The sequence below is a fragment of the Pezoporus flaviventris genome, unplaced genomic scaffold, assembly GCF_033815535.1.
Source record: "Pezoporus flaviventris isolate CSIRO_AGI_PZ_B2104156 unplaced genomic scaffold, CSIRO_AGI_Pfla_v1 ptg000014l, whole genome shotgun sequence".
Lineage (NCBI taxonomy): Eukaryota > Metazoa > Chordata > Aves > Psittaciformes > Psittacidae > Pezoporus > Pezoporus flaviventris.
This window is the reverse complement of record NW_026892562.1, coordinates 3,751,622-3,761,914: the sequence shown is the minus strand read 5'-3', so window position 1 is coordinate 3,761,914 and position 10,293 is coordinate 3,751,622.

Genomic DNA, 10,293 nt, shown 5'->3' with positions numbered 1-10,293 from the left:
AAGCGGTGAGGAGAAACAGACAGGCCAACCCAATATGGGTGATAAGCAAACTTCTACTTTATTTGTGACGCAGCTCACATATATATATGAGTGGTATTCAGCCAGTCCACCTAGGCACAACAATATTGGTTAGACCCACACAGCTTCCTCCACATTCTCCTCCCATGTCTGGTTTCTGGTTACCTGTGGGGGCCACCCCCTGCCTTGCTTGCACAGGCCTCCAGGGCTCTATGGCCCTGCTCTTAGAGTCATTCTGCAACAATTCCCCCCTTTTTCTTTGTGCGAGCAAGGCATTGTGGGTTATTCTGTTCACCTGTTTTATCACACAACTATAAGCAAGTCTAATAGCTACTATTAACCTAACAATGATACATAAGTGCAGTACTTCAAACAGCAGTGTTTAACTCAACCTGTAATGCCCCGTGAAGACAACCATCTAGTTATTCCTAGGATATTGCTCATTTACTATTGCTGGGTAAGCTGAGCCAGGGTTCTCAGCTGTGCGTGCATCGAATTAGCATAATCAGAGAGACTCATACAACACATTCCATCAAACTCTTCACATCCATGTTCCTGTTCCAACAACAAAAGGTTCTGCAGTGTGGCATGTCTTACAGAGTCAACATTAAAACAAATCAGAAATTGCCTTCGATGTAGAATTGTCTGCTTAGCAACTCAGCAACCCAGTCTGCTCAGTTGAGCCAAGGCCCCGGCTGAAGCACTTACAGTGATTTGGCATATTATGATTGGATACATGTTTTGAAGACCCTTAGTGACTAACATATAATTGGTTAAACACAGGTGTGAGAACTCAACCTTGAAAGCTTGCCAACAGTCCACAGTTCTCATTAACTTGGTGAATTCCAGCCTCTTATCTTGCTTGCTTAAGCTTCTTCGGGCCTCTCATGGCCTTGCTGTATCTTTCAGGATTATTCAAAGTTTATGTACCAATTATGCATTCTCCCATGAGAACACTGTCTCCACATCTTCCCCCTTTATGTTTTATATATGGTTTGGGTGACCCTACTTGAGCAGGGGATCTGGGCTAGATTATATCTCCAACATATGCCAACTAGAGGCTGCCTGGCCCTTTTTTCTGCTGTATAGCTCTCTGATCCTTCACATCAAGGTCTGGCATGGCATGTGTCCCCACCACTCCACGCCTGCTGGGTTGCAGCCAACAGCGGAGCTAAAGGTTCTTCTTTTCTGTGTGGCAAACACAGAAGCCAACCCAGTCTTGCCCTTGATTGTGGTAGCAGGCATTTGGTCAGCCTCAGTCCTTGCACCTTGTTGTCAATGCACAGTTTCACCTGCTTCATCCAGTAACAAGTCGCTACTACAGCAAGGCACACACAAATTTACATTAGCAGAGTAACTATAACAGGGTGCAGCAGCATGTTGAAGATGCTGATGGCAGTGAAGGACTAGCCAAAGAAATTTCTTACCAGTGGAATTCTCCCACCCTCTTAATTTGTTCCATTACTTGCTCTATAACACTACCATTGTATTAAAATCTTTCTAGCTTTTGCTTTCTGCATTTTCTAGCAGCTACTGCAAATTTCCATACTCTAACATCTCTTTTACAAGTGACAAATCTATACAATACAAGGTGCAGTTTCTTATTAGCAGCTAGCTAGTAAATACAGGTGGTTTTATACACAAAATCACAGCCTCTAATAATAGCTACTTTACAAGCACACATATTCAGGATGTTATTTTTCAGTTGTCCCCAAGTGATGTTTTGCAGTTAATCATTCTTTCTCTTCCTCTATCTCATTCTGCTTGGGGTATTCATGGTCAGCTCCTGTAGCTGAGGCATCAGGTTTTTCCATTCGTCTGTCCAGCTCATGGCAAGGCTTCACAAACTTTGCAGGCAGTCGCCATGGACCTGTAGGCAGGAGGACACAAATATATCCCCTCCCCCAGGTTATCAGCTCTTCAGTTCTTGAGAAGTAGACAGGTTAGACAGGTTAAATGCAGGATCATTACTCTCTCTGCCCCCCACCCCCCTCTTTTTTTTTTTTTAATCCCTGCAAAAGCCGTCCTGCTGGGCAGCAACTATAGCGGCCTGCCTGCTTCAGCAGCAACCATAAATACCCGCCGGGAACCACACCTTTACGTTAACCCTTTCATGCCCGAAATGTTAAACAGCTACCCGTTGAAAGCTTTTACATGAACCCAACAACAAGAAAAATACACAGAACACTGTCTGCTCTCAGCACACACACACACACACACGCATATGGGATTCCACAAGCAACACTCCACACAACTACAATATTTGAAGCACAAAATCCAGACCATCATTACTCCCACTACAGTTCCACGTACAGAACGTGACACAAGGACCCTGTGGAGACTAACAGCAAACCAGCTCCGAGAAGCATCACTGTAGTGCGAGGTGGCAGGCTCAACCTTAGCGGGTGTCCCCGCAGAGGCTCTGCCTCCCCCACATCGTATGAGGCTTGGGCTTTTATACTGACCAAAATGCACACTCATTCCGACACAGGTGGCCAGCCTGTGCTGGAAGAAGTGGCCAGCAGTATCTACAAAGGTCTCCAAGGGTTGATAGAAACCTGGACATACTTATATTTACCAACTTCTAGTACATGAGTATCACAGAGAAACTATATGGTCTCCCCCTGTCAATTGCAAGAAAAAATCATAACATATACAGCTTGAGTATAAGAGGATTTTAACGCATACGTGGTCACTGTTTGTCAGGCCTACTTAACTATTTTGAGATCAAGAGCTTCCCACTCTTTAGCCCCCTGCTGTGTAGTAAACACAGGATATGCAGAGATGCCCATTGCAGAAAATTCCCCAGTAATGATCGCATCCTTGGTTAACCACTGTTACAGCTGAGCGTCTCCAGGGCCAGTGAGTCTGAGCAGACCGACCCGGAGACGAAGAGTCAGTCTGGAAGCAGAGGATATAAATCTGGCTCGGATTCAGGGGATTCGGGGGCTGATCCTGGGCCGAACTCAGGGTCTCCGTTGCTCGCAGCTGTGTCTTTCTTATCAGATGTCTCCCATTCGATATGTAGCCATCTTCAGACCTGGCTCCTCCGTAACGGAGTTAAAAATTTCCACTCTAGGGCATAGTGGGTTGGAGAGGCTCGCAGTTCCTTTAAATCTCCCGCTAGCGCATGATCCCTATTTTCTACTGCGTGCTTCAAAATGGCGTCGCAATCAATCCGGCGCCGAGGCACCGCCCTCTTTCTTTCGGATTCCTCGACATTTATCATGCGTATGCCTTCTAATATACTTTCTCTGTCCTTTTCAAAGTCCCTACTTTCAGAACTGGGGTGGTGGGGGAGCAGGGGGTTACACCTCCTCTGCGGCACCTTCTGATGGAGGGGGAGAAAAGGAAGGGGGGGGGGAACCCTGTGCTCCCGCAAGTTGGGGGAAACGAGTTGTAATCTTCCCCCGGTTTCAACCGACCGGGGACGTCTGTTCCTAGTTTCTCCATTGCTACCGCGGCAGTTTTCTTTTCCGCCTTGTAACCTTTTATACGGTTTATTACTTCTCTCCGTGGTTTACCGAGTTTCTCTGCCATTTTATCATCATTAAACATTGAGTCAAATAGTTCTTCACCAAACTTTCACCACTCACTCTCCTCAAAAACTGTATTAGGATCTACAAAAAATCCCTTAGCCTTCCCTACAGCCACTAGACCTGCTAGCTGCTTTAGAGTCTCAGGCTCAATTCCCCACTTTTATAAAAAGCACTGTTAATAAGTCCAGGGCTACCTCTCAGTCCATTTTCATAGCCGGCCTTTTCCGGATCGTCTTCTGGATCGTCCTGTAACCTCGGTCTCTGGATTGGCCTCCCGACGCAGCAATGCCTGGTTCACCCCAGCGGCGGACTCCTTTCGGTTAGTCCAAGCACCCAGGTCCATCACGCCACCGCAGCAGCATTGGCCGCGCTTCCCGGCCGCTGCCGCCGGCGCCGCTCACTCATCGTTCCGGGTCCCCTCTAACCGGGGCCCTGTAATCCAGGTCCCGAGTAACCGGGGCCCTGTAGTCTGCGTCCCTGTTCGGGTGCCATTTGTAAGCGGCGAGGAGAAGCAGACAGGCCAACCCAGTATGGGTGATAAGCAAACTTCTACTTTATTTGTGACGCAGTTCACATATATATAGGAGTGGTATTCAGCCAGTCCTCCCAGGCACAACAGTATTGGTTAGAGCCACACAGCTTCCTCCACATTCTCCTCCCATGTCCAGTTTCAGGTTACCTGTGGGGACCACCCCCTGCCTTGCTTGCACAGTCCTCCAGGGCTCTATGGCCCTGCTCTTAGAGTCATTCTGCAACATGCAACCAATCTGAAACATTAATAAGCAACAGAAAAATCCAAAAGAAGTTGTTGAAGTAAGAATATAACAGAAGTGATGGGTTGGTTTTTTTTTGTCTCTTCTTTAAAAAGAAATAAAATTGAATGGAGCATTTTAAATTTACCTGAATTCTGAAATGTACCACCTGTAAATGCAACCTGCAAAGACATCTCAAGTATGTTTTAGTATGTGATTATGCAATATTTGTGGAGTGAATGTAGTACAGATCATGTAGGCATGACATATTCATCCATTGTAGAGCACTCTAAGAAGCCTACCCCCTGGCCACTTTTGGACCACAAAGCTCTGGAAGATGGCTATTGTGGACAGCTCTTCTAACAGACTGGGACTACAAAATATAAATGAGGAGTGTTATCATCTTCCTGAAATTTTTCAACAGAAGTTCTGAATGCTCTGTGGAGAGGTATTCCGTGTTTTCCCCTGGGGCCTGCAGTCTCCAGACTTTCGTGTGAATCAGAAATGCAAGGAACACATACGGCATCTCTATCGCTGTTCACCTTTTTTTGTCTGCCTCCTCTACTTGGAAGGCAGGTCTGGCAGCTCCTTTTCCCCCTTTGCTTGACAGCATTCACCAGGAGAAGGTAAAAGCTCCTTGGCAGATTAATCGACTGAGGAAGCCCAAATGTTCTTCTTTCTCAGAGGCATCCAGAAACTACTGGGACAGTCAAGGAAGGAAGTGTTTTGCATTTACAATGTTCCTGCTGGTAGAAATGAACCAACAATGAGACAAAAATTACAAATATTGTCCTTGTAGCTCCCACCATGGATGGCCGATATTCAGAAGTGAAATGTCACACAGAAACCACTTAATTTAAGGTAATGTAATTGTAAAAATGGTGTTGAAAAGGTGATATGAGAAATAGTTTTTACCATTTCTAGCCTGTTTTTACTCTTCATTTCATATCACACAATTTTGAAATGCTGAACAAGAAAAGATTTAGCACAGATGTTACAGAACAACAAATTTCTGGGATGATTTATGAGAAAAGTAGTAAACTGTCTAAAAATTCAATGAAATACTATGTAAAATGTAGGAAAGCTCTTGTGTTAACATTCTTGAAAAATAAGCCTACTTTTCACTACATGCAAAAGGAAACAACCTTGTGAAGCACTTCACAATGCAAAAGTTTCCTAGTGAAAGCCAGAGAAGCCAAATTAAAAACCTCTGTACAATTTCACTGGACTCAGAGGGGTGGCCAGCTTGATGCATCCATCAGATATCTATACTCATCTATACTCTTGTGAAGAATGTTGATGGAGTGTAATATGTTTGCCTGGAGGCATGACACATATCAGTGCTAATTTTGCAGACTGAGGGACTAAGGAGCAGTTAGACAAAATTTCAGATATATTCGGATTATTTTATAGAAGAGAGAGGAATCAGTCAGTGCTTGCTGCATTATTAAACCTCTGAATTATGTTTTGAATCTTAGCACATACCATATTTCTCAAGACAAATGACTATAGTTAAGCACTAGCTTCAACCACTCTTGAGATAAATAAGGTGACTAGTTATATTCACTTTTCATCAGAGGCAGAGATTTATATGTGCTCCTTTAAGGATTTGCTGAAACAAAAGTATATCTCATTTGCAGCCACAGTAATCAGCTTACCTTTAATCTTTCTTTATTAATAACAAAGATTTATAGAGTTTGAGCTGTCTAAACCAGAGCTACCACAGCTCATTCAAGAGCATTAACCTTTGTTCTCTGCAACTCTTCTGACAACTGGAAGCAAATCAAAGAAGCAAATAGGTTTTCAAGTTCTTACAGAAAGTCAAATACACACATCTCTTTCCAGATTCTGGGGTAGTGACTGAATTAAGGTGTGAGAAAAAGTATTTTTCTCCCAGCAAGCTGCAGTATTTCAGTTCAAGAATAGTTTTGAAGTAAGTCTTTATTGATTCAGATTTATTTTTTTTTAAAATCCGTCTCCACAAAATTTATTGTCAAGAAGCAACTTGCTTTATTAAAATGCCTCCTTCTGGAATACTGAACACCAAACAAGGATTAAAACAACCAATCAGCAGAATCATTCATCATTCTGATGAGTGTCAGAATTTGGCAGGGCTGGTGGAATTAGGACCTAAGCTTCAAACTGAACCAAACCAGTTGTTAGCTACATGTCTGATATGTTACAAACCTTAATTAAACATTAATGCTTGCTTTAATTGGAATGATAATTAATGGATGATTAATAAAGGATGGTTAATTGCTGTTTTTCCTCACTTCTCTATAAATGCATGTCCCTTTTTAAAGACAGTATTTCATGTAACATGTATTGTGTGATTCTGAAGCCCTGATTTATTCTTCCCACCAAATTAGTTTATTAGAAATGCATGACAAAGTGGTAATTACCATCAGGTCTGGGCAAAGCATGTCATACATTCCAAAGTATTACTTAAATATGTATTTTTCAACTTTGCTTTTGCAAATGGGGAATTTCAAGAAGAAACAAAAAAAAATGTCAATACAAATAACAAAAATAATGACAATGATGAATACTTTAGAAAGGTACTAAACCAAGCCATGTGACATGCATTGTAACCTTTGCAATTAAGACTATTTTAACTACCTGGAAAAAATAATTGATTTCAGTGTCTTAAACCAACACATCTGAGCATCAGATACTTACTATAATAGTGAACTAACCAGAAAGCCAGGTGCTAAATATCTTGTGTTAACTATTCTGGTGAATTTAACAGAAGCTTTAGAGGCTTAGAATCAGCTGAAAGGAGCCCATGAGATGTCAGCATTATTCTGGAGTGGTAGGTGTATTTCTGTCTCTTAGGACTGATGTTGGCTTAGTAAAGCTAATCAGTACACTCTGAATCAGTGCACACTGAAAGTGCCTTTTAGTGTAAACATGTTGAATATTGATAGGAAGCTTTGTTTCTTATTCCATTGAGAGCTAATAGAATTTGAATAAACAAGTTTGTTTGTTTGTTTGTTTTGTTTTCTGGAGGTAAAATTGTTCTCTTTGACCTTTTGCAGACCACCTTATTGTTTGGCTTACTGGATCATGAAGAGATCTGATGATCAGCTAACATTATGGACCGTTCGCACACTATGATGTACCATTAAGGTGGAATGTCTTTGATCTGAAAAAGTGTAGATTTAGATGAGATCTTAGGAAGAAGTTGTTCCCTGGGAGGGTGGTGAGGCACTGGCATAGGTTGCCCAGAGAAGCTGCAGTTGCCCTATCCCTGGCAGTGTTTGAGGCCAGGTTGGTCGGGGCTTGGAGCAACCTGGTCTAGTAGAAGGTGTCCTTGCCCGTGGCAGGCGGTTGGAACTGGATGAGCTTTAAAGCTTCCTTCAAACTGAAATCATTCCATGTTTCTATGATTCTTTGATCACTCAATATACCATTATGCATTTTCTGACATTTTAAAGTATTCTTCTCGGGTTAATGATTCTTCCTGAAACTCCCGTGTGTGTTTCATTGTATGAATATACATTTAACATTTTTACATGTATATTTTTCCTGACAAGAAACCTTTAAGAAACTTTCATCTTAGCAAACTTGATCTTACCAGATCTTATTCTATGCTGGATTTGATCTGTCACTGCTTGGAAAGAAAAGCGTGGTGAAGTTACATGTGTGTGTGTGATTTATTCAAGTAACAGTATTAATGCTATTTATATGAGAATCAGTGTTTTAACATGCAATTAAAACTACTATTTATGCTGTTGTAAATGAGATTTGCCATATGACTTTTAAAAAGAAATCTCTGTCTGCTTGCCAATATGGAAGATGAGTTATCACTTTTCACACACAAGACAGTGGTGACTCTAGATGTAGTGGTATTGTTCCAACATGGGCAATTTTTATCCATTTTCTTAAAATTTAAAGTATGCTTTCCAATGGTTAAGATATTTTTTCAAATATCCTCTAAGCTATTGAATAGTGTTTCCGCATGCTATGGATTGGGTAATGTGTTCTACCTCAAACAGGCCCAGATTTCAGTTACAGAAAATTAATCTGCTAAACTTTATTTTATGTTTTTTCTTGTGGTATAATTAAAAGTACACCATTTTCTGTCCTATGTAGCTGCAGTGTCCATGGTTCTGTTGTTGCACTAAAGGTATAGTACAACAATTTCTATAGGATGACCAATGTTGAATTTTAATTATTCCTCATTTATTTAAGTTCGGAAGTGCTTTGGGATAGGTATCCTTCAAGATGAAAGCTAGTACAGAAATATAAGCCATTGTTATTATGCTTTGAATTAATCATTTGCTCTCCCCTCCAGAATGATGCAGAGAAACATCTTAATATCCATTTTATTTGCAACCTGAAAAGAGAAAGAAACCTTCTCCTCATAAAATAGAATAAAGCAAAGCAAAATATAAAACTTTTTCAAATCTGAGAGAATAAAAAATCAGTTTTATGTTAATATATATAGCTTTTATTGTGTATTCCTTGACATCGATATTCATCTGAAGGAAAGACAGCAGGTTACAGAAACAGGATTGAGTCCTTGGTTATTAAATATCTGCTAGGAACAGATTCTGACTGGGTAATGTCTGTGAGCCCTAAAAGCAGAGAACTGAGGAGCGAAACTCTATCACCTGCTTCACACCACTAGTCTTCATGAGATGTTATCATAATGCACAGTAATTATGGTAGTCAAGATGCAGACCCTTACTTAAACTTCACTACAGTGTGTGAAGAGCAATAAATTTATGCAAAATAAAAGTAGAAATTATTTAAAATTAGGCTGGATAGCATTTTCATGCAAGTGATAATAAAATCTATGTGTATGGACACACTGATAATTAACACTTCTAAATCACTCAAAAGGGACCTTATTTCAAATGTGCACTGGTGCACAAATAAGGTTACATATATGTATCAGTTATTAATGGTATGCAAAACAGTCTTTGTTTATTTGATTTCTGTCTCAGAAAGAAAATTCAAAACTCAGAAAATAATGAATTAGCATTGAGGCAGGGACATTGTGAGCACAGAATAACTGAAAAATACCATTGTTTCGTACAAATGACCAATAAAATAATTTTTGCCATCCCACTGAATTTAAAATCTGAATGTGTGGAAATTCGGATGAGGAGTCAAGAAGCAATGAAGTAAGTGTTGAAGAAAGGTTTGCTGTTCTGAGGACTTCGGCAGCAAAATTGTTACTAGAGAGACCAGCCATATAATTATGTACTTGGTATAATTTATTACAGTTCCCCTAGGGCAAACAAACAGTAACTTCATAAGAGCTTTTTCAAATCTATAATTGCCTCTGCTTTCTAATTTTAGCCACAGAGCTAAATCACTGTTGGGTTGGTATTTTTTCCTACTCCTAATTAACAAGTCTTTACAAAGACAATTTTAGGAATGATTGCTTCTGAGCATGACAGAGAATGATTTCAGCCACCTGTTACAGTAGCAGCAAGGAGATTATATACTTTGTGTTGGCAGTGGTCAACTGTGATGGCATCTAAAGCTAGAAAATAGAATTGTATTTTCCCACCCAGATATTTGTAGAAGTTCTACTGTAGACTAAGTCTTTGATGTGCATCTCTGTCCATGAATTACCCAAATCAACAATTTCTTATCTCTAGTGATCTTAGAGGCAATATTCAGGCAAAGCCTGTTCAGATAGGCAAAATAAGTTTGTAGGATAAAGAAAGATGTTTTTTGTTATTATGCGGTCTGCTGAACAAAGATGTTTGCCGCAGCTGTTTTATCCAGCAGCCCACATGAGAACTAGTAGTGCCGTAGGAAAGAAGCACAAGCAGAGGTCTGAAGAGCTTCCATACTGCCTAAATTAAGAACTGTAAAAGAGTAATTGTGATTTTTTTTTTTTTTTTTTTAAGATCACTTCTTTGACTGATTCAAGGCCAGTGGGTCTAATTACGGACATCACAGTGGCACAGAGACTAATCTATACCACATACTCCATCACAGCAGCTATCAATTACTTTAAGAGT